Source organism: Erpetoichthys calabaricus, chromosome 4 (assembly GCF_900747795.2).
Source record: "Erpetoichthys calabaricus chromosome 4, fErpCal1.3, whole genome shotgun sequence".
NCBI lineage: Eukaryota > Metazoa > Chordata > Cladistia > Polypteriformes > Polypteridae > Erpetoichthys > Erpetoichthys calabaricus.
Genome location: NC_041397.2, coordinates 320,722,207 through 320,747,206, shown reverse-complemented (window position 1 = coordinate 320,747,206; position 25,000 = coordinate 320,722,207). Strand labels below are relative to the sequence as shown.

Sequence of the window (25,000 nt, the reverse complement as noted above, 5' to 3'; positions counted from 1 at the left end):
CGACCAAATCAGGTTACAACCAGAGTTTTGGAACAAATTACGGTCATGACCCGAGGTTCCACTGTACTTGAGTAATATTATTTTGAAGTAACGCTACTCTTACTTGAGTACAATTTTTGGCTACTCTACCCACCTCTGCCCTTGTCATCCCTTTGAGCCTGCTGATGACATGGCTGCCAGTGCTGCTACTCTTTCTGCAGGTCTCTTCTTTAAATGGCTCTGCGCAGTGTAATGTTGAAGTGACTAACCTGAGATGTGGACACAATAAGTTAAAGAGCTATACTGGCCGAGTCAAAGCTGATAATGCAGCAGTGAAGTACGAGCCGGTCAGGGTCCAGTTAAAGGAACCGTCAGCAGTGGTGGACCTGAGAAGACAACTGCTGACTCCTCACTTCAGGAACCCACAGTGACTTGAGAGCTCTACAATTGACATTTGGAATTGCTGAAACTGTCATTCACAGTTTATTTCTTTCATTCCAAATCTCTTTTGTGCCTCCTCACTCACTCACTCACTCACTCACTCACTCACTCACTCACTCACTCACTCACTCACTCACTCACTCACTCACTCACTCCCGTCCAAAGCCGAATGCGCAGTCGCCTTCTGTGCAGCTGCCCAGAATTTACGGCTGCAAAAATTCAAAGAGAAAGGCCACTTCGATTAAAGCTCTACAGGCCTAAAAGGCGATTTCAACTGCAGCTCGTGGCCTAATTACGCATTCTGATTCAATTACACATTCATTCAATACACCTATATCAGGTTTGTGGTGCTTATACTTATTACTATTCCACTCGTGCCTGTTTCATCTTACGTTGTTGAAAAGGGCTCTTTGTCTAGTTTACTATAAATGGCCTGCGGACTTTATAAAAGCACAAATCTGGACGGGTCTGTTAATGGCAGATATCTAATTGTATAAAGTCCCTTTCTTGATTATTTGCCAACCATGAAAATCTTGTGTTTGTCGTCCTACAAGAAAACTGGTGACCATGATAGCGGTCAAACTTGCCATACCTGCAAAGCCTTCATGCACACTGCCACAGTCAGACTGGACGTTGAGGTGAGCTCACAATAAATTCTGTAAATGTGAAACTGTGCTGGAAAGTCATGTAATTTGTCACCCCTAAGTAATTTGTACCCCCTGAAATCACTAAGTAGTCATGTAATATGACATCCTCAAGGTAAGGAGATCAGCAGTCTCTAAGTTTGACATGCCCTTTGACCAGAAGTCATGTAGTGTGCTGCCACCTTGAAACTGCTCTGTTGCTGGATTATTACCTTTCTACCCAGTGGACTTATAAGTCAGACGTCTTTGTTGTCTCCTATTGGAGGTCTTCATATTTAGTCTGCTGTTCACCTAAGTTGTAACTCAGAATGTCTGCTGTCATATTTGTCATCTGCCTGTTATTTCCAGAGGATTTAAATGCTGTGCCTGTTTGTGCTAATATATGAGGGCTGTCCTTCCTGCCAGTATGGAGGTGACGAGTAGACAGTCAAGAAAAGGGAGAGACACACGGCAGAAACCTGCTGGTCTTGCAAAGGTAACAGAAGCTGACACGATTACTTGGACTTGTTACAAACTGCCAGATTATTTTAGATGTACAGTAAGTATATTTTTAAAAAGTATATCAATGTATTTGATTAATGCAGAACTGTCTTCAAATTGTTGCATAGAATACTTTGTAACACCACCATGACAGAATAGTTTGGTTCAAATCAAACATGGTGGGCACCATAAAAAGGATCAAAAATCAAATCTTTTAAATTATTCGTAAAACACCACCATCTTATATTCTGTAACATTCCAACCAACTGAAGTTTTTATTTTCCTGTCCTCCCTGGCCATCTGACTATAATTTGTAATTAAGCTGCACATTTGATTCTCTACTGTTATAAATAAGTGTACTTTACTTTTTACTTTTGTAATTCTGTTTAGCTGTTTTCATTGTAAAGGACTTTGAGCTGCTGACATGTCTGAGAATGTGTGATAGAAAGAAATGGATGTGTTAGTTTGTCTTTTGTGTGTTTTGTGGTCCCGTGATGTGCGACTCCAAGGCCTTTTGTCAAACTTACCAGTGACTTCTGAGTTTTTATTGTAGGAGACTTAATGAATTAATGGATACTCACTCACGTGAGGAGACTGTGGTGCACATACCTGGAGCTTTGATCTTCTCTGTGGAGAAAAAGAGAAAGTCCTGAGTTAGTGTGTGAATCTTCATCAAACGCACATCAGCACAAGATTTTGTCTTTCTTTGCTGTCTTAAATATTTCACTGCTGAAGCCTCCCGACTGTCCACACAAATGACATCAGGTTTAATCCCCCCAGTAGACAGTAGTTTTCTGCTCTTTCATAAACTCCTCCATGCTGCTTTTACCCATCTTCACAAATCATTTCCAGTTTCTTCATACATATTTGACCTTTGAACATTACAGTTTGTCCGGACCCCTGCAGAACCCTCATGCTGGAGACATTTAGCTAAGTTTGTGTGGACCACCCATTAGTCGATTACCATATCCACGTAATCATTGAACCAATGACAGGAGACTGCAGGGATGTTCTTAACATATTTTAAACCCTCTGGTCCTCCTGTCTATTCACCTCTCAGTTTCTATCTAAACGTACCTGTGAGTTCAGTGAAGGGCGCCACACAAAATAAACTCAACTCAACGGAATTGCATTTCCTTGTGCTGTATGAATTTAGCACAGTTTAAGTGCCCATTTGCCCAATTCACAAAAACTCTGATTCTGTTCCCATATCGTAACACTGCAAGCAGAGAATGAGATCTGCAGTTTATTAGTTTTGGAATGGCCTTTTGTGGTAATTTGTTGTCAGTCTTGATCAGTACTTAGTGGTGATTTTATTTTTCTGTTGAGTCTATGGCAGGTTTACCTTACATTAACACTTCACCCGAGACATTTCCTAAGACAATGGGCCTCATTTGTGCTTTGTGCTTTTTGATTACAATATTTATAGTTTTCTTATCAGGTGCTAACATTATTCCTTCACTGGAGCTCCTCACTGTTGAACACGCTACATACAACTGCACACAAGTCAACCATTCCTGCCATAAATCAGTTCCTGCTTTTCTCACTGACTGACCTCGGCTTCTGTGGATGGTCATTAGAAAACACAACAGGAAACTGTAATCTCTTGAACTAAAAACAGGTAATTATTAGAGCAATGGTGATTTTAGATATAAATTACACTTTCCTGTAGCAGATCCTGTAGAAATGTTAGCATCAATCAGATTTGAACATAATGGTTTGACCTGCAATCTCGTACCGTTATGATGTTTTGGAAGGTTTACATCAAAATCAACATGCAAAATGAAACAGGCTGAGTGGATGGAAATAACAGTTTACTCAAACTGAATTCAACTCAAATAACTTAAACCACTGAAAGTCAACTCATAACGTACGTACCACATGACGGTAACAAGTGAACTGAAGTGAACTCAGCTTCCCATGTGGGCCTTCATTCATTCAAGAATATGTTTTTACATTTATGCAGTACTCTACTAACATTATTATTAATTGTTTGTTTTTTTATTTTATTAATAAATCTTTACTCCATTAGCTATAACCAGACAACAAATTTCTAAGACTGAATCATGTTTTTTCTTGAACTTTTTACAAATGTCAATGACATTTACAGGCTGCACATTTATGCATTCCATGCAATGAACTCCACATTTTAAGAACTGTACAGAAAAGAACAGATGAAAAGAAATAATACGGTGAGCTCACAGAGTGTGTGTACCCCCTCTCTACTATGGCTGCAGCGGACCACTAACTGAGCTGTGCTCCTGTGTCAGCCTTAACTACACCGTGATGAATGCTGGACAAAGTAAAAGATATTACAACGTTGTATATTATATCTAAACAGAAGTCATTAAAAGCATAATGAAGAATTCATGAATTAAATAAAGAATGAGACTTCCTAATTCTACAGTTTTCTTTGTTTCTTGCACTGAATGTGAACGTTAACTTTCTTGGTGAGTTCAAAGGTTTTGTTTCAGGTGTCTCGGTGATTGCAGTCCTGCAGTATTTGTTGGTGGTGTGAGACCCTCAGAGCAGAGCTTAGAGAATAAAGACGCTGTGGAGCCAACGACAACTAAATGCAATTGAGATGTGAGCTTTAGATAAAGAAGCTCATCTCAAAAGACACTTACAAATGTTGAAGAGAGACCCTCTTTGGCACTAATTCTCAACTGGGGGGCTCCAGCCTACTAGGCTGACCCAGTAAACTTCCAGGGGAGCAGCAAGATGACTAAAAACAATAAAATGGCACCAGCATCTTAAATAACTGAAAATCAAGCTACAGCAGGAATGTCAAACTTATAACGTATGAGGCTCACATCATCAGCACTCAAAACATGTTACACATGACCCACAGTGACTGTATCCTGTATTGTTAAACTGGATTACATTTACAGCTGCCATTGAAATGCGTCTTCACTGTCCAGACAGAGACTTGATGGACTCTCCACATACAAACAGCAATTCAGTGTTTAGTGTCCATTTGCGTTTATCTGCGCAGCACCGCAGCTACTGACCGCTACTTAGAATGGACACTTTTGAATTTCTGCTCGTGTTAAATGTGGCTGTCACTCTAGTGTTCAATCCAGTGGATTACCAAGTAGCTTCTGTAATTAAATTATGAAAACAATGTCTGCCGCGACCAATTATCTATTTTAAAAATTACTTTTGATTTTTTATTTTCAGAAATACTTAATAATTTTCTCTTTAAGATATCATACTAAAGCAGTGTGAGCCTTTTGTTGCTATCAGAAATATCTGCAGTGACATATTCTGTATTTTGCTAATTAATGTATCCCTTAAAATGCCTCTTTGTTTTATGTTATAATCACTAAATTAAGACAGAAATAACTTATTTAATAAAACATATGGGTTGTTTTTGAAATGGCTTGTTAATTTTGTATTATGCATTATAAAAAACACACAAAGAGTGCAATAGCACTAGCAGGAAATCATTTTTGTTAATAAATATGAATTCACAGACAAGCCCCTGTGTCAAAACTACAGAAAAAGTCCAAGAGAATAAAGAACACGGCCTGTGTGTGTGGGGGGGGGGGGGGGGGGGGGGGGCACACATATTCTCGTGGTACACTGGGGGGCTTGAAAAAATAAATATTGAGAACCACAGGTGTACAGTTTAATGAGAAGACAAGTACAAACTGTGTGTGTCATGCTTGGGGACACCGAGGACAGAACTAAATGAATGAACAGAGTATCATCTGACATGAGTTCACAATAAAGGATAAAAATACAAACAACACAAAATGTACAATTGTGTGAAAACAAGGAATTCAAAGGCCTCACTAACAAAATCACCTTTAATGTTGAACACTTAGACATTTCTGCAGTTATGGCTTGCATTTCTGTAACAAAAGCATTTTTTTTCTTACCAATTTCCTTTCTCCGGTAACCGAGTAGTAAAAAGTAAACTGGGGAGAAAAGAGAGAAGATGAATCAGTTTAATTTAAGCTGGAAAGATGAGAAAAAGAACTTCAGACATGTTCAAGGCAGCACCATCTTTGGGAGAGGCTGCTAGAGATCCTATAATAGCAATGAGCAGACATACAGTATATATATCCATCCATCCATTTTCCAACCCGCTGAATCCGAACACAGGGTCACGGGGGTCTGCTGGAGCCAATCCCAGCCAACACAGGGCACAAGGCAGGAAACAATCCTGGGCAGGGTGCCAACCCACCGCAGGACCACACACAAACACACCCACACACCAAGCACACCACCTAGGGCCAATTTAGAATCGCCAATCCACCTAACCTGCATGTCTTTGGACTGTGGGAGGAAACCGGAGCGCCCGGAGGAAACCCACACGGACACAGGGAGAACATGCAAACTCCACGCAGGGAGGACCCGGGAATCGAACCCAGGTCCCCAGATCTCCCAACTGCGAGGCAGCAGCGCTACCCACTGCGCCACCGTGCCGCCCCAGTATATATATAAAATGGATATAAGAATATAGAAAATATACTGAATAATGCATAAAAATTGGCCTGCCTGGACATTGAGAGTATTACATGTTATAAGAAAGCCCTCTGAACAATTCAAGCAGCTGGGCACACTTGGCATTCACTGAAATGGCATCTTTAATAGTAAAGAAGATAACAGAAGGTTACAGGTGAGCAGCCAAGAAGTCTGTCAGCACACAACAGCCAGTCTTCAATTAAAATTAGTGATAGAATCAAAAATCCCACCTCTCATTTCATTAATTAGACCAACTCCCTTGGTCAAAAGGTGGCACAAGTGTGCTGTCACTTTGTTCCTACTCTGGACTTTCTCCAGCACTGTTGAGTTTTCTTCTTCTAACGTTCAGACTACAACTGCACTAAATATCCCAAAAGATGTCTAAAAAATGGGACATGCCACGCCACATAACCTCACATGCTCTTTTCTCTTTCCACTTTGTCTTTTCCTGTCCTTCTTCATGTTTAATCTTCATAGCTCCTAAACACCATAGACCAAAAGCTGCTGTCTTCATGGTCCTCTACTGAGGTAGTCAGTCTCTGTCCTCGGTCACTGCTGTCTCTCTTTCCTGTCTTGTCCACAGTCTCTGGCCCAATGACTGCCAAAAAACATTCTCATTGTTTATCCACACAACAGGCCTGCTCTTCAGGTTTTAGTAATCTTGTCTTTCATGTCAGTCTGCTGTTCATTTCTCATGTTATTGTGGCATGTAGCGGGCACCATAGAGTCCAAAACCTCAGATACAATCTCACCAACCCAGTCCTGGGTTCAAATCAAAGTACTTTTATTATGTTCAATCCAATCCAAAGGTCACTGATCGAGAAACTCCTGCCTTACTATCATCCTATTTTAATAAAACCTGACATGTCCTCCTGTCTGATGTTTGAACATGAACTTTAATTTTATCAAGTGATAAACATTTACTTCTCTGTTACTTCAAACTACTAGGAACTTTTGGCCAGTGAACATCTTCTCAATATGCACCATGCGAAGTTTCACTGTGGGTGATGTTAGCTTCATTTAATTTGATCTAGTTCATTATTCTTGTACTCTGCTGGCACGTGCCTACCACCAGGCTTTTGTCTAAACTGCAGGGTTTTCTGTTGAATGCTATCAGCCAATGGTAGCAGCTGTAAAGGATACAGAAGGTGACTTCTCAGCTTTTTCTCAGTCTTCTTGCAGAATGACTTGATGGTATCATGTCTGGTATGGCAAAGCATTCAAAATGTAAACTTCAGTGTGTCATGAGGACAGCAGAAAGGATTGTAGGCCTGAAACTGCACACTCTTCAGGACTTGCACATGTCATGGTCAGGAAACATTCAAGAATTCAAATCAAAGAGCAACTGAAAGTGATTTGGTAAGAACTTATATATGAACTACTGGACACCTGGAGGGCTTCTTTCTGTCCTGCTGCAGTCCCTCTGGTCAAACTCATAATCTCTGATTTATGTCTGTCTCTCAATACAACCTAAATGAGGTTTATTCTTATAAAGACAGAGTTGATATACAGTATCATTGAGTATGAGTGCAAGTCTACGTTGTCAAATTTATAATAATAATAATAATAATAATAATAATAATAATAAATGTATTCATGGGCGGCATGGTGGCGCAGTGGTAGTGCTGCTGCCTCGCAGTTAGGAGACCCGTCTGGGTTCGCTTCCCGGGTTCTCCCTGCGTGGAGTTTGCATGTTCTCCCCATGTCTGCGTGGGTTTCCTCCCACAGTCCAAAGACATGCAGGTTAGGTGGATTGACAATTCTAAATTAGCCCTAGTGTGTGCTTGGTGTGTGGGTGTGTTTGTGTGTGTCCTGTATCCTGCCCAGGATTGGTTCCTGCCTTGTGCCCTGTGTTGGCTGGGATTGGCTCCAGCAGACCCCCGTGACCCTGTGTTTGGATTCAGCGGGTTGGAAAATGGATGGATGGATGGATGTATTCATTTGTAGGAAATTAGATCTTGTGGCATAAGGCAGTGTGACATTTGTATGAACAATAACCTAATGTTTGTTCTTTTTATCTTGCACTTAACTGTTCTGCCTCAGGAATAGATGGGCCTTTCACCAGGGGAAACAGCAGTTTGGGGTCTTCCATCACTTCACTAAATGGACAGTCAACCCGTGTTATGTCTTCTTAGTTCATTGGAATTATTTGAAGAATTTCTTGATATGTGTTGCATCTTCATAGGCAGGTTTGGTCTTAAGTTAAAGCAAATGTTTTGGTGAATCTTTTCTGAATATTTTTAGAAGGATATGTTTCTGTTTTTATGTGTTGCTATATCTTTCTATAATAATGAACATTAATCACAGGTGTGCCTATTTAGGGGTAAAACTGGGATTTGTGAATTTAAAGTGCTGGCCTGCCACCCTCTGTTTGTATTTCTAGGGAGTAAACGTGAACTCTTTTGAAGATTTTAGACCCTCAGTTATTTTAAATTTAGACATATGAGAGGAAGGAAAGTCCATGCATTTCTAGTATTCATAGTTTTTATAACTTTAGTCTTTTCTGCTACTGTATATCACTGTGGGACTGCTATTAATAAACTGTTCATTATTGTATTGAGTATTCATCTGCTATATTTGCAATTCATGCTTTATTGATATGACTCCATTAAATGGTGACACACACCTCTGAGGTTTGGAGTCTGAATATTCATATCTGAAGAGTGTTCTTGAATTGAATTGAATTAAATGTAACACACGCTAAGTTAAGCTCCATGGCTTTTGAGGATTTCTTCTGAAACACACATTAAGTAATGGTGCTTTGCCTATAAGGCTGCATGTGAACTTTTATTTATGTAACACACTCTAAGAAATCTATTTAGCCTCTGAGGTTTGATAATAAAGCACACACAAGTTAACAGCACATGACCTCTGAGGTTACACATACAAGTGACAGAGTTGTACAGGTGTGTCTTTCTAAGGGTTTTGATGGATTGTAGCCATGGACTGGTGTCTGCACCAGGATGGTCCTTATCTGGCTGGGAGTCCAAGATCATGAGTGGGCAGAATAAGAGATATGGCACACACTACCTCAGCCAGAAAGCCTGCAGGAGGTGCCAATGTAAAAATAAAAGCGGGCATACTGGTGTCCAACCAGGCCTGGACAGAAGACCCTTACACATCTGGAAGGCCAGTATAATGGAAGGACAAAGAGAGTTGGCCTTCCAAGACTGTATGCTCCCCCAACACACTAGGTGGCAGCATTCTTGTGCCAAGGTACCCATACGCACACCTGTCAGGCATGCTGGGAATTGTAGTCACATGGGGAGGCCCTGCTGAGTTGAGTGGATGCTGAAAAAGAGAGCCACAGGGATTGGCTGTCTCTGCTGTACGGGGCTTCTGCCTGACCCAGAAGTGCTTCCTCCATGCATCAGAATCAGAAATACTCCAGGACCCTCATAAATGGAGCCACTCTGCCTCACCCATGGGAGTTGGAATTGGGTGTGGAGGAAGAATAAATCTTACCTGGGAGGAGTGGAGGATGAAAAAGAGAAAGACAAAGAAGAGAAAAGAAAAAGAATGGAATTGTTTTGTTTTGTGAAACTCTGGAGACACTTTTGTAAAGGTATCTCTTTAAAATAAAACTTTAATTTGAATCTGCCTACGATTTGGGGCTCTAATGCACCTCCTACAGGTCACAGGATGAATAACCTTAAACTTTAGAAATAATAGCAAGTGAAGCTAACTCAGATATTACAGTAACTAATTTATATTATAAAGGTAAAATTGGCCTTTTAGACTAAAATCGGTAATTTGGAGTCAGATCAGTGGTCCACACTCCTATGCCATTGTTAGTTAGAAGACAGGAGGCTGTAGTGAAACTGGGTGAGTTAAAACTTATTACCAGGTAAAAAGTGAACTGTTGATGTCTTGTGCCACACGTTATTACTCACTACTACAGTTTAGAATGTTAGGGTGGTGCCCGGTGCTGTGTGTTGTGCTGTTAGTTAGTCATATAAGATGGAGGCAGCATCAGCCCTGGATCAGCATTGAATACCCCTGAGGGTCTCTTTCTGGGCTCTCTTCAATGTTCTACATTTCTGAGCTTTCTTTCTTTCTTTCTTTCTTTCTTTCTTTCTTTCTTTCTTTCTTTCTTTCTTTCTTTCTTTCTTTCTTTCTTTCTTTCTTTCTTTCTTTCTTTCCTGGTACTCTGTGGTGGTCCTATATGCTGCTGTCCCCCTGACCTAAACATGTATGTCTGCAGCCCCCTGAGATGCTAGGAAGGCAAAGTGATCAACACCAGAGGGTCCTGTTAATGGTGGCACATTGCAGGACTCTAAGGTGAACCTCTGGCTGTTTGTTGTATTCACCTTTGTACGCACCACCTGTAGTTTTTATTTTCCTCTTTTCTTTGGCCATCTGACCAGAGTTTGTCCTATTAGGTTGGCCATTCTGATTCTCTGCTGTTATTAATAAGCGCTCCTTAGTTTTTACTTTCTTTTTTAATTCTTTTTTTGTTTTTGTAAGCTATTATTATTATTATTATTATTATTATTATTATTATTATTAACTGCTGTCATAAATGCAATAAAAATGAACGTTGTTTCATGGTGATTGTATCTCCATCTATCAAGAATTCATTTAAAAGCTTTGTTCTATCATTCTGTGTTCTTTATATATTTATTCTATTAAATTTTCAAGCAATAAACAGACTCTTTAAAGCCTTCATGATGTTATTCTGCGTTTGCTGAGAGGCCACAAGATCTTAAAATGGACATGTGTGATATAAGTAGGACACACTCCATCATGGGAGGACTGGCAGAGGAGAGATGAAGATTTGCTCACATTTATAATTATGTTCATTTTTACTAGCTAATAATTTAAATTAGACAGTATGCACATCTCACACTAGGCAGGCAGTATGTCGCTCAGTAAAGGACAAATCCAGTGTGGTAAACTGATGGGCACATCATGTTACTCAGAAACATGTGACCATTCACTGGACTGAGGGGCTACACTTGGGAAAGCCCCCTACATTAACATCACAATATCAACACACACAACTTGGACTAAATGAGACCTCCTGTTCAGTTCACAGTCGTCTTCGTGATTACTATTAATGCTTTGGGCAGCACTCAAGAACACGCACAGCAGCTTCTCTAAGTACATGGCAATGTGTGTAGATTTGATTTTCAGAAGTGACAACAGACCGTGAAGTGTAACAGCAGGCAAGACATCACAAAGTGGACACTGAGGACAGAATCAAGTAAACATCACAGCTTGGACTACACAAAACTAACTTAATGGACAAACACAAAAACAGCCTCTTTGATCTTCAGGATTGTATCTGATATAACAAAACATGAGAGTCACATAACCCAAGAAGACGAACCTCCCTGTAAGGATCTGGAGTTCCAAACGGCCCGTCTCTGTCTGAACAGGTGGCTCCTTCATTGTGCTGACAGACCGTCGAATTTCTGATTCTGTCATGAAATCTCAATATTATTTTAGATAATGTAAACTCAAGGAGAGTTTGGAGCAGTGAATGATTAGCATTCCATAAATAAATTATGTTTTACATAAAATTCCAAACTATCAGGCAGTGTGTAGATTGTTTTAACTCTTTTTGATCCAATTTACAGAAACCCCATGTGAGCTTTTAATTTGTTTTTTATAAGAGTTTGGAGTAAATAAAGGATTGCACTGCAATGTCCTTACCTTTGGAGTCATATCTTGCTTTACATTCTAGAATAAAGAAATACAGGAACATTATGAGAATAAATGTCAAATCTGAGGCCCCTTTACATACTAAAGTAGGACTGTTAGCAGTAGGTCTGTACGCACCTCTCATTCTCCTCCATTGATATATCAGCAAACCCGCCACGGCCACATAAAGAAACAACGATACCCAGAAGACCACTGACCAACCTGAGACTCCTGGAGAGAAAACTGAAAAAAGAAGGAGGACATGAGAATGTGTGAGATCAGATAAGGGTGAGACGAACTAAATATTCACAAGACACACGTGTGGTTCGGACCTCAGCAGGCGCCATGGGCTCTTCTGACCACAGTCACCTCGACCTCAGCACACAATTCTAAGCTAGCCAGAGAGTTCAGGCATCACAAAGACAGCTCAGTCACAACATACTTACTGTCATGTAGAAGACTCTGTGGTAGTACCCAGAGTGATGTCAAAACTTACACAGAAAAAGACAACTGAATAAAGAAACACAAGAGTAGTCAGAAACGGAGGAAGAACTCAAAGTGAAAATGAACAAAGCAGAAAACAATAAACCCTACAGGTATTTAGGCCTGGGTGCCTGCTAGGGGGGGGCTTATTGGTTTCCCACCATAGTACCACAAAAGCACTCCATATCTCACCTCTCTGACAACCACCTGTAGCCTGGCCTGCTTTATTCACTTGTTGAACCACCCGTAAAACCCAAGGGATATTGCAGAACGAGCATCCACACATAGAAACCAAACAACCAAACTGACAAAAAAATCATAATTATATAAATAATAAACCTAAACAATAACAATAACATAAATGATTAACAAAAACTAAGAAAAAGCGTGTAAAAAAGTAACTCACACATAAGGTGGGGCTAGTGATCTTGGCGTAGACATGACATTTCTTCTCTCAAGTCAATTATGTTGTGACCCGCGTGCAGACCCTCTCAGAACTCTGTCCACTACTTCACCATGTCTCCCAATGGCTGTCCATCACTGTAATCCCCACACACTTTGTCTACACTGCCTTCTTCCACTTTCACATGGAAGTAACTGGCAATTATTAACCATATCTCATGAAGGCATGGAGTCCAGGATATCTCAGATGCTATAGAGAAGTCTGCCACTTGATTGTCTGATGCTGCTGATGTTGGTACACACCCAGGTGAGTGTAATGGGTATTTAGACTTCAAGGATATCCCACATGCTATCACTGTCTGAAATTGCATCATAACCCATCATGCACTTACAGTAGTCATCTTATAGCAAAGAAAACTCCCTGGCTATTCATCTTGGTGACCTTCTTTCCCTTTTGTAGTTCCTCAGTCAGAGTCAGTCTGATGGGAACATCCGTGGAGCTGCCAGACGCTGCCACTGTGATGTCCGTGTCATTATTTTGTACTTACATGGTATGTCTGGTTAATATTAAACCCAGTGGAAACTCTCTTCTGGCCTTTTTTCCTGATCTATGGTCTGTTGTGCTCTATGTTCAGCAGACATCATAACTGACCACACAATATGGTAGACATTTTCATTTTTTCACAGGTTTACTTTGTACGCAGTATGTTACAATTTTTAATGTTGCGTAAGAAATTTTCTTATGGGTGCTCAGGACTAATTAATTAGCTAACTAAGGCAGCAAGTGCGGACAGCGTACCAGGATGTGTGTTTAAGATCTGTGCTGATTGGCTTGCACCAGTGTTCATGGTAATATTCAATCTGTCCTTTACACAGCCTGACATACCAATGTGAGTTTAAAGACCCACCATTGTCTCAGAACCTAAATAAACAACTCCAGTAGTCTGAATGACTACTGTTCTGTTGCATATGATCTTAACTGCATAGCCACATCTGTTCTTCTCTGTCAAAAAATCTGGATCCATTACAGCTCCCTTATCACTACATACAGTACTGGCCCACCTGGACGACACGAGAGGGAATAACAGTATATGTGAATGCTCTTTAAAGACAGCAGTTGTACATTTAACACGATAAACCCCTCTAAACACATCACAAGCTCAGGGTCTTGTGTCTGAGCACTTCATTGTGCAACTGGGTTTTTAACTTCCTGACCGACAGACACCAGGTGATTCAAATTGGCATCCACACCTCATCTTCCCACACACTCAACACAGGGGCTACACAGGGCTGTGTGCTGAGTCCACTCTACACATATGACTGCACAGCTGTACAGATGGTGTATCGGACATCATTGTCAAGTTTGTGTTGACACAGCTGTGATGGGCCTCATCTCTAAGAACAACGAACAGGCTTACCAAGATGAAGTGGAGTGTCTGACACATTGGTGTCACGACAACAGTCTTCTACTGAATGTCAGCAAGACAAAGGGGTTGATTGTGGACTTTGGGAGAAAACATTAGAGGCACAACCACCTCCTCAGTATGAACAACACTCCACTGGACAGGATTGACAGTTTCAGTGCCTCAGTGTCTACATTACAAAGGACTTGACCTGGTCCAAGCAATTGCAAACCTTGGTGAAGAAGGCACAACTACGTCTGTAGCATCTCAGACACCTCAGGGTTTACAGACTGCTCTCCCAGATACCAAAGAACTTCTACACATCTTCCATCAAAAGTATTTTGGTAGGAATTGTAACTGCCTGGTTTGGGAACAACAGGGAGCAGGACCACAAAGCTCTACAAAGACTGGAGTGGTCAGCTGAACACGTCACTGGATTTGCACCCCTTATCTTTGAGGAAATACAGTATACACCAAGCAATGTCAAACCATGGCAATGTAAAATTATCTGTGACAGCAGCCATCCCAACAGGGGCTTCTTTTCTGTGCCATGGTCAGGTAAACGCTACGACTGTCTGAAGACTAAAGAGACAGAGGAGGAGCTTCTGACCACCATGTAGAATTCTAGCTCCTCAACAGACCTGGGTTGTCTTCGTATTTTTCATTTCATGTTTTCAATTAGTGAAAGGTCAGGACTACAGGCAGGCCAGTTCAGCACACAGATTCTTCTACTTTACGCTGGTATTAGATGAATGGGACAGAAGTTATAGTGGCATTACACCTCACATTTCCACAAATGATCTTGAAATGTCTACAATGTAAAGGGGGATCAAGTACCTTTTGCTTTATGGATATGACTTTCAAGGATTGTTTTTTTGTCACAGATCCAGTGACAAAGGGTGGTTTGTTATAATATGTTTGTTATGATATTAAGTTTAATGTCACTGTCAATGTGCACACTGTTATGGATTCATTCATACAGGCAGACCGAGTATGGTACACAGGGGCTCAGCATTTAGAATTGCCGAGCCAAGCACAGGACTAGATAGCCAAAGACAACTGGAGGATTATATAGTCAGCCTAAAGACAGACTAGTATATTTATGTCCTCTGTCAGCACAAAATCTTCTTTCCTTGTTGGGAGAATGTGAACTGCATGTAGGCATTGTGCTATTCCTGTATTTTTTGGAGGTGGAGTTGAGTCCTTTTCTGCCCTTGTTTAGATCCAGAGAAAGAGCCTGCATGTGGAGCAACCAGTATATAAGAATGGACCTACTGCCAATACACTTTGAAGCTGTCGGGCGGCAGATTATGTCATCCGTCTGGAAAATCCTTTCAGCGTGGTGACAAAAGATGGCAGACTGCATAGATCAAGATCCCATCTTGATAGAGTCTGTCGTAAGCTTCCCGTCTGTAACCGCATAAAATTGTCAGTAAAGAAAGCTAAGGTATATCTCTATCTCTCGTGATTTTTGTACCGCCGTAATTACTATGGGAGGGATATCGCCTTTTATATCATATTTCTATATTTCTCGGTTACTTAACATGCCGCAATTTCAAAAGAACACATTTCCGGAGAGCTAATGCCTCTTAAGGAAACAATCCGTCACTCCTATCGCAGACCTCACCACTGTCACACTTCCCTCGTACATATCCTGTACAAATCTTACGTACTTCTCTACCACTCCCGACTTCCTCATACAATACCACAGCTCCTCTCAGTCACCTTGTCATACGCTTTCTCCAGATCCACAAAGACACAATGCAACTCCTTCTGGCCTTCTCTAAACTTCTCCATCAACATCCTCAGAGCAAACATTGCATCTGTGGTGCTCTTTCTTGGCATGAAACCATACTGCTGCTCACTAATCATCACCTCACTTCTTAACTGAGCTTACACTACTCTTTCCCATAATGTCAAACTGTGGCTCATCAATTTTATTCCCCTGTAGTTACTGCAGTCCTGCACATCCCCCTTATTCTTAAATATCGGCACCAGTACACTTCTCCACTCCTCAGGCATCCTCTCACTTTACAAGAGTCCATTAAACAATCTGGTTAAAAACTCCACTGCCATCTCTTCTAAACATCTCCATGCTTCCACAGGTATGTCATCTGGACCAACGGCCTTTCCATTTTTCATCCTCTTCATAGCTGTCCTTACTTCCTCCTTGCTAATCCATTGCACTTCCTGATTCATTATCTCCACATCATCTAACCTCTTCTCTCTCTCGTTATCTTCATTCATCAGCCTCTCATAGTACTCTTTCCATCTGCTCAACACTCTCCTCGGTTGTGAATACGTTTCCATCATTATCCTTTATCACCCTAACCTGCTGCACATCTTTCCCAGCTTGGCCCCTTCCCTGCAGCCCACTGGTCCTTTTCTCCCTCCTTAGTGTCCAACCTCTCATACAACTCATCATATGCCTTTTCTTTAGCCTTTGCCACCTCTCTCTTCACCTTGTGCCTTATCTCTTTGTACTCTTGTTTACTTTCTGCATCTCTCTGACTATCCCACTCCTTTTTACCATCCTCTTCCTCTGTAAACTCTCCTGTATTTCCTCATTCCACCACCAGGTTTCCTTTTCCTCCTTCCTCTGTCCAGATGTCACACCAAGCACCCTTCTTGCTGTCACCCTTACTACATCTGCTGTAGTTTCCCAACTGTCTGGTAACTCTTCACTGCCACCCAGTGCCTGTCTCACCTTCTCCCTAAACTCAACCTTGCAGTCTTGTCTTCCTGTTTCTACTTCCACCATTTGATCCTTGGCTCTGCCATCACTCTCTTCCTCTTCTTTATGTCCAACATCATCCTACAGACCACCATCCTATGCTGCTTAACTACACTTTCTCCTGCCACTACTTTCAAGTCTTCAATCTCCTTCAGATTGACTCTTCTGCATAGGATGTAATCTACCAGTGTGCATCTTCCTCCACTCTTGCACATAACTCTATGTTCCTCCATCTTCTTAAAATAGATATTGACCACAACCATGTCCATCCTTTTGGCAAAATCCACTATCATCTGACCTTCTTCATTCCTCTTCTTGACACCATACCTACCCATCACCTCCTCGTCTCCTCTTTTCCCTTCACAAACATGTACATTGAAATCCTCTCCAATCACCACTTTCTGTCCCTTGAACAGTTCTGTTCATCACTTCATCCAACACACTTCAAAAATCTTCTTTCTCACCCATCGCACACCCAACTTGTGGGGCATATGCACTAACAACATTCATCATCACACCTCCAATTTCCAGCTTCATAATCATTACTCTGTCTGACACTCTTTTCACTTCCTAAACACTCTTGACATGCTGTTCCTTCAGAATAACTCCTACCCCATTTCTCCTCCCATCCACACCATGATAGAACAATTTGAATCCTCCTCTGATCCACCTGGCCTTACTCCCCTTCCATTTAGTCTCTTGCACATACAATATATCAACCTTCCTTCTCTCCATCATATCTGCTAACTCTCTCCCCTTACCAGTCATGCTGCAAACATTCAAAGTTCCTACCCTCAATTCTACTCTCTTTACTTTCCTCCTCTCCTCCTGACTCCGGACATGTCTCCCCCCTCTTCTTCTCCTTCTTCTTCTTCTTCGGCCAATAGTAGCCCAATTTCCACCAGTACCCTGTTGGTTAACAGTACTGGTGGCGGTCGTTGTTAACCCAGAGCTTGGCTGATCCGGTATAGAAATTTGTATTGTTGTCCGCATATTGATTTGGCAAAATTTTACACTGGAAGCCCTTCCTGACATAACCCTCCCCATTTGGCCAGGCTTGGGACAGACACAAAGAAACACACTGGCTTGTGCATCCCCTGTGGCTGGGTTTCTTCACAATTTTACATTGAGGAACATTATTCTGAAAGTGATCTACAATTTTTAGATGCAGTTTTCTGCAAATTGGTGAACCTCTGCCCATCTTTACTTCTGACAGACTTTTCCTCTCTTTATACCCAATCGTGTTACTGACCTGCTGTAAATTCACCAAATTAGTTACAAAATGTTCCTCCAGCTGTTTCTTTTTAGTACCACTTTCGTACCACTTACTAGCGTTTTTAAGACAAGCATTAAATTCAAAATGGCATCATATTTTTTCACGAAATAGTAAACTGTCTCACTTTCAACATTTGTTATGTTTTCTATTATGAATAAAATATGGGTTTATGAGATACTTTGTATTTTGTTTTTATGTACATTTTACATATTGTCCCAAATTTTTTGGAATTGGGTTATAAGTTATTAAATATTTTATAATGTTAAGTAAGTACTGCTGATATTTATTAATGTTTTTTTATTAATATTTTTGAAAAGTGGTCTATTTTTATATTACTGTTAGTGACCGTTTTTTTCTCCTTTAAGGCACAGTCATTGCAGTTGAGCCTTTTACTCAATCTTGTGTTGTGGGTATCATTTGCATTTGGTTTGATTTTAGTTCTATTTTCTTTTTGCATTAATGTAAACTGTTCAGAAATTGGTTTAATTCCTAAAAGTTAGTCAGTCATTCATTCTCAAACCCAAGTAATTAATTTCAGAGTTGTAGTGGCCTGAAGCCAAAACCAGCAGAATTGGACACAAGGCAGGTAATAGCCCTGGAAGAGGAGCAGTTCCTCACAAGGCCCACTCACTCAAACACACACCACATCCTCAGTCATTTTGGGGTTATTTGGAGTTACCATTCAACCTCAGAGATGATATTCAGATGACAAAAACAACCTTGTGAAGGTCATGGCAGTTCAAAGGTTAGTGAGACAAGGTGAGCATAAACTCAGAGTACTCACCGTAGACTGTGAGGCCTGAATGCCAGTCAGGCTTTGGCACTTTACTTCTCATGAGACAGGAGAACACGTTGAACTCCTGCTTGATGGAGATGAAACTCCTGACTCTGAGAAATCCCTCATTGTCCCGCTCTTCAGTGACATTGGACTCAGACGTCACGTCCACTCCATTCATGTCCCTCCAGGTCACGTCTGGTGTGGCACTCCACTTGTCAGCCTTGCACTCCAGTCTGGTCTGCTGGTCCTCTGTAGAGTTGATGGAAATGGAGGGCTGACCACCCAAAACTGTCAGGACACAAGAAAGAGAACAATGAGAGGGACACAGAGGAAGAGACAACTTGGCAGTCTGATATGAAAGGATATAAGAATTAAACTTATTAAGAAAATCCCAGTTTGCATTTTAATTATGAGAATCACTACTTAAGTGAGGAATTGGAGACCAACAAAGTGCATAAAAAAATTGTGGATAACTGGTTTATCATTTAAAATTTCTGCTTTAGTGGGTCATAATGAATTTATCAATAGGAGCTGAACGCTAAAGAAGATTGTGGTGTTGTTTATTATGATTGTATTACCGACTCTCATTTCTTTAAGCCTCTTAAGTTGAGTCTCTGGGATCTTCACTCTCTTTATGGTGTCTCCATCACACTCTGGCTCACACACTTATTATTATCATTATTATTTACTCTGAGTTTAACCACTTCAGTCATCTTTCATTAGTAGACGTGTGGTAGTATTAATGCTGCTTTCTTCCAGTGGAAGTGTAACTGAAGCAATCAAATACATTTAAGTGTTCAGTTATCAACTGCTAAGCCAATTCTTTAATGATAAATTCACTACTTATATTATAAAGTTGTGCTTATAACTTGCACACAAACACCCCTTAAAGTCAAGATAGAATTAGAACTTGGTTATCTAACATAGGACAATACTAACATATGAAATATGTGCTCTGGCAAAACAGCGAGCTCACAAAGTCTGTGCAGATTTGTGTCAACCAGAAACTGACCTCTTTACATCTCTCTGTCACAAGAACCAGAAAGAAAATAAAACCAAATGAACAACTGAAAGTGCACCCCACATTTAAATTTTCAACAGGTACTTAATGGGCCACCAGGAGACACTGCATGGTTCTCAGAGACCACCTCACAGGAGGCACCACAATTCACATCATTAAGACTCCGTTCATCCTTTCTATGAGATTATGGATTTGAACTGTGAACGAGTGTCGGGTTGGTGTTTTAAGTTTTGATCTTTTGGTGATGAGCCATACCTTTCCAGATCTTGAGTCAATTCTTAGTCTTAGTGTTTTGACTCCTGGTAATTCCCAGATGTTCACTAGCAAACTTAAGATGGGCCTGTATGTGTGCCTTCTTAAGCAGGGTAGACTTGTGTGGGTGCTGCAAGATTTTAATCCATCTGTGGATGTCTGGTGGTCCCAACTGCCTTCAGATCATTAACAAGCTCCTCCTGTGTAGTTTTGGGTTGATCCCTCTCCTTTCTCATGATCATCCAAGGCAAGATCTTGCATGGAGCTCCAGACTGAGGGCGATTGATGGTCATTTTATATTTCTCCCATTTCCAAATAATCACACCAACAGTTGTCACCTTCTCACCAAGCTTCTGCTGATGGACTTGTAGCCCATTCCAGCCTTGTGCAGGTCTACAGTCTTGTCCCTGACGTCCTTTGACAGCTCTTTGGTCTTGCCCATGGTGGCTGTACAGGATCAAATGCTTATTTCACTCAATGATATGCAAATAAATATTTAACTGTTATATAATGTGTATTTTTGGTTGATATTCTAACATAAAAATTAGAGAGTGTTCATTTCTTTGTAAGTGAGCAAACTTACAAATTCAGCAGGGTGATCAAATACGTTTTTCCCCCACTGTAGTCTCCTCTGCTCAGACTAAACAGGTTTAATTCTTTGAGTTTGTCACAGTAGGACACTTCCTTACATCCCATGATGCACCTGATAGCTCTCCTCTGCACAGCTTCTTTCAAGGGCTACTATGTCTTTCTTGTAGTGTGATCACCATAATTGTACACAAAACTAGTGTATTATATAGGCTGAGCATAAAGCCCCTCATTTTTCTATTTAACAGTCTTTATTATATACTGTAGCCTAACATTTAATTTCCCTTTTTATTTGCTTCTGCACATTGCTTAGTTGATGAAAATGCTATGTCACTATAACCCCCTTTTTCAGACATCTCTTCCTATAGCTCAGTGTCTGCTATCTTTTATTTATAAATGACATTCCTATTGCCCACATATCACATTGTGCACTTTTCTACATTGGACTTTATTTTCCAAGTTTTCATGCAATTGTGAAGCTTGTGTAAGTGAGTCTTCTTGAATTATTTTTGCTGTTTCCTCAATGCCATGGCTCCAATTTTAGTGTCATCTGTGAATCCATGATGGCGGCGCCCGTGCAGGCTGCAGCTTACAAAGCTCCTGAGTCCGCGGTGTTTAGTGTTAATCTTTGTTCGTCTTTGTCAACTAGTACAAGGAAAAAAGTAGATTTAAGTGATAGTAGTGCGCAGACATACATTTACGGGCGGCAAAACCTCCTTGATTTCTGAAGAAACTGCGCCGAAATATCCAGTGAGGTGACAAAGACGCTTCGCAGCCTTTGCTTACTTCGGCAGCCTATAGAAGCTGAGTTGGCGAAAATGCAAGCGCAGTGATCGGAAGCAGAAGCGAGGCAAACGCGGAGGTGTTAGCACAAGGCTAAAAACTAACCGAACCAGACCTGCGATACCGTCTATTCTGCTTGCGAACATCCGATCGCTGGACAACATTCTGGATTATATAAAGCTGCAGCGGGCCAAGCAGTGGGAAATGAGAGACTGTTGCATCTTTATTTTCACTGAGACATGGCTCCAGGAAAACATTGCAGACTCGGCCATCCAGCTAGACGGACTGACCATCTTCCGAGCGGACAGAGACACCTCTTTGTTCGGTAAGACCCGCGGAGGGGGACTGTGTGTTTATGTGAACAGAGAGTGGTGTACAAACGCTGCCTCACTTGCTCGACACTGCTCCCCGCTGATAGAGGTTTTATCAATAAGGTGTCGGCCTTTCTACTTGCCGAGGGAATACAGCTGCGTGCTGGTGGTTGCCGTCTAACTCCCACCTAGCGCAAATGCTAACCAGGCACTAGCGGAACTGTACGAGATCATCAGCAAGCTGCAAACGATGCACCCCGAGGCATTTTTCATTATTGCTGGAGACTTCAATCATGCCAACTTGAAGTCATTTCTCCCAAAATTCTCCCAGAATGTGAACTTTGCTACTAGAGGGGGAAGCTGTCTGGACAATGTTTACAGGAGCACCCTGCCCCAACCCCACCTCGGTTGTTCAGATCATATCAGCATTTTTATGGTCCCTGCATACAAGTCCCTGCTGAAGCGCACTAAACCAGCCCACAAGAGCATCAGAGTGTGGCAGGATGGTGCGGTTTCAGCTCTCCAAGACTGCTTTGAAATGACAGACTGGGCCATTTTCAGAGAGGCTGCTATGGATGGTGACTCCATCAATCTGGAGGAGTCCACAGACTCTGTGACTGGCTATATCTCCAAATGCATAGAGGATGTTACTGTTACCAAGGATGTTATCACAAGAGCCAACCAAAAGCCCTGGATGACAAGAGAAGTGCACAAGCTGCTCAAGATCAGAAATGCAGCCTTCAGATCTGGAGACAAGGCCGTCCTCAGGATGACCAGAGCCAACCTGTCTCATGCTATAAGGAGAGCTAAGTGGGCATACATGCGCAGAGGATCAACAAACAATTCAGCAGCACCAGAGACACGCGTCGTATGTGGCAGGGCGTTCAGACAATTACAAACTACAAGCCCAACCCACACAGCAGCGATGGTGATGCCTCCCTTCCAGATGAGCTGAACAACCTCTTTGCACGGTTTGAGGCACAGAACAAAGAGCCTGCGAGAAAAGCAACACCTCCCTCCACTGACCAGGCACTATGTCTCTCCATAAATGACGTGAAGAGGACTCTATCCAGAGTCAATCCACACAAGGCTGCAGGACCTGACAACATACCTGGTCGTGTGTTCAATGAATGTGCCAGTCAACTGGCTGGTGTCCTCACAGACATCTTCAACACATCTCTGAGCCAGTCGTCAGTCCCAGCATGCTTCAAGTCGACCACCACCATACCAGTGCCGAAGAAGTCATCAGTGACATGCCTGAATGACTACCGACCAGTTGCACTCATGCCAATCATAATGAAGTGCTTTGAAAGGTTAGTCATGCCACACATAAAGACTAATCTCCCAGCCTCCCTTGACCCTCATCAGTTTGCATACCACTCAAACAGGTCAACTGAGGATGCCATATGCTCTGCCCTTCACCTCTCCCTGACACATCTGGATAAAAAAGACACATATGTCAGGATGCTATTCATAGACTTTAACTCTGCCTTCAACACAATCATTCCTAAAAAGCTGGTTGTAAAACTGAGCAGGTTGGGCCTGAACACCACCCTCTGCAATTGGATCCTGGACTTCTTGACAGAGAGGCCCCAGTCAGTTCGGATGGGCTGCAACACTTCCAGCATCATCACACTGAGCACTGGAGCACCGCAGGGCTGCGTGCTTAGTCCACTGCTCTTCACCCTGCTGACTCACGACTGCAAAGCCATGCACAACACTAACCACATCATCATGTTTGCGGCTGATACGACGGTGCTGGGACTGATAAGCAGGGATGATGAAAGAACATACAGAGATGAGGTAGAACGGCTGTCCGCATGGTGTGAAGACAACAATCTATCTCTCAATGTTGATAAGACAAAAGAGATAATCGTGGACTTCAGAAAATCACGTCCTGCCCACATCCCACTCAGCATCAACGGTTTAGATGTGGAGACTGTTAGGAGTACTATGTTCCTCGGTGTGCACATAACTGAGGAACTTACATGGACACATAACACCTCATCACTAATCAAGAAAGCCCAGCAGAGACTACACTTCCTGAGGCGGCTGAAGTGAGCAAGTCTTCCCCCTTCCATCCTCACCATGTTCTACAGAGGCACCATTGAGAGAGTTCTGACCAGCTGCATCACTGTCTGGTATGGCAACTGCAACATATCTGACTGCAAGCGCCTGCAAAGGATAGTGAAGACAGCAGAGAACATTATTGGGGTGCCTCTCCCTTCACTACGGGACATATTTTCAAACGCAGTGTCCGCATGGCCAGCAGCATCATGCAGGACCCCTCACACCCATTCACATGGACTTTCACACTTCTGCCATCCAAGAGAAGGTACTGCAGAATCAGAGCCAGATCTGCCAGGCTGCAGGAGAGTTTTTTTTTTCCTTACCACCAGACTGCCCCCTGGGACCTTCCACACGGCCTCAACCACCTACCTCTAAAAACTTAACTTTTATACATGTGAGCCACTGTCCTGTAAAGACGAGTGTGCAGGTAGAGAAGAACTGAAAATCTCATACTGACCTTTAAGTATTTTGACACCCTTGATATCCTTCTGCTGTGAAACATTCTGACCTGTTATTGTTTACACGTCTTAAACAACTTTTAGCATACACTGATCATTTCTGTATTATCTATATCTATTATTTATTATTTACTAGCAAAATACCCGCGCTTCGCAGTGGAGAAGTAGTGTGTTAAAGAGGTTATGAAAAAAAAAGTAAACATTTTAAAAATAACGTAACATGATTGTCAATGTAATTGTGTTGTCATTGTTATGAGTGTTGCTGTCTTTTATATATATAATATACACACACACACACACATAAACATATATATACATATACATATATATACATATCTACATATACACATATCTACATATATATATATATATATATATACATATACACATCCACATATATCTATACTAATAAAAGGCAAAGCCCTCACTGACTCACTGACTGACTGACTGACTGACTCACTCATCACTAATTCTCCAACTTCCCGTGTAGGTAGAAGTCTTAAATTTGGCAGGCTCATTCCTTACAGCTTACTTACAAAAGATAGGCAGGTTTTATTTCGAAATTCTACACGTAATGGTCATAACTGGAACCTGTTTGACTGACTCACTCATCACTAATTCTCCAACTTCCCGTGTAGGTAGAAGTCTGAAATTTGGCAGGCTCATTCCTTACAGCTTACTTACAAAAGTTAGGCAGGTTTTATTTCGAAATTCTATGCGTAATGGTCATAACTGGAACCTGTTTGACTGACTCATTCATCACTAATTCTCCAACTTC

The 25,000-nt window shown here is 41.6% G+C and overlaps 1 protein-coding gene across 1 annotated transcript in view; it reads left to right on the top strand.

Moving 5' to 3' along the window:
• The window catches only part of LOC114643526 (NACHT, LRR and PYD domains-containing protein 3-like), a 2,412,635-nt gene that overhangs the window by 1,785,641 nt on the left and 601,994 nt on the right, over positions 1-25,000 (top strand). The gene's annotated exons all lie outside the window — the stretch shown is intronic.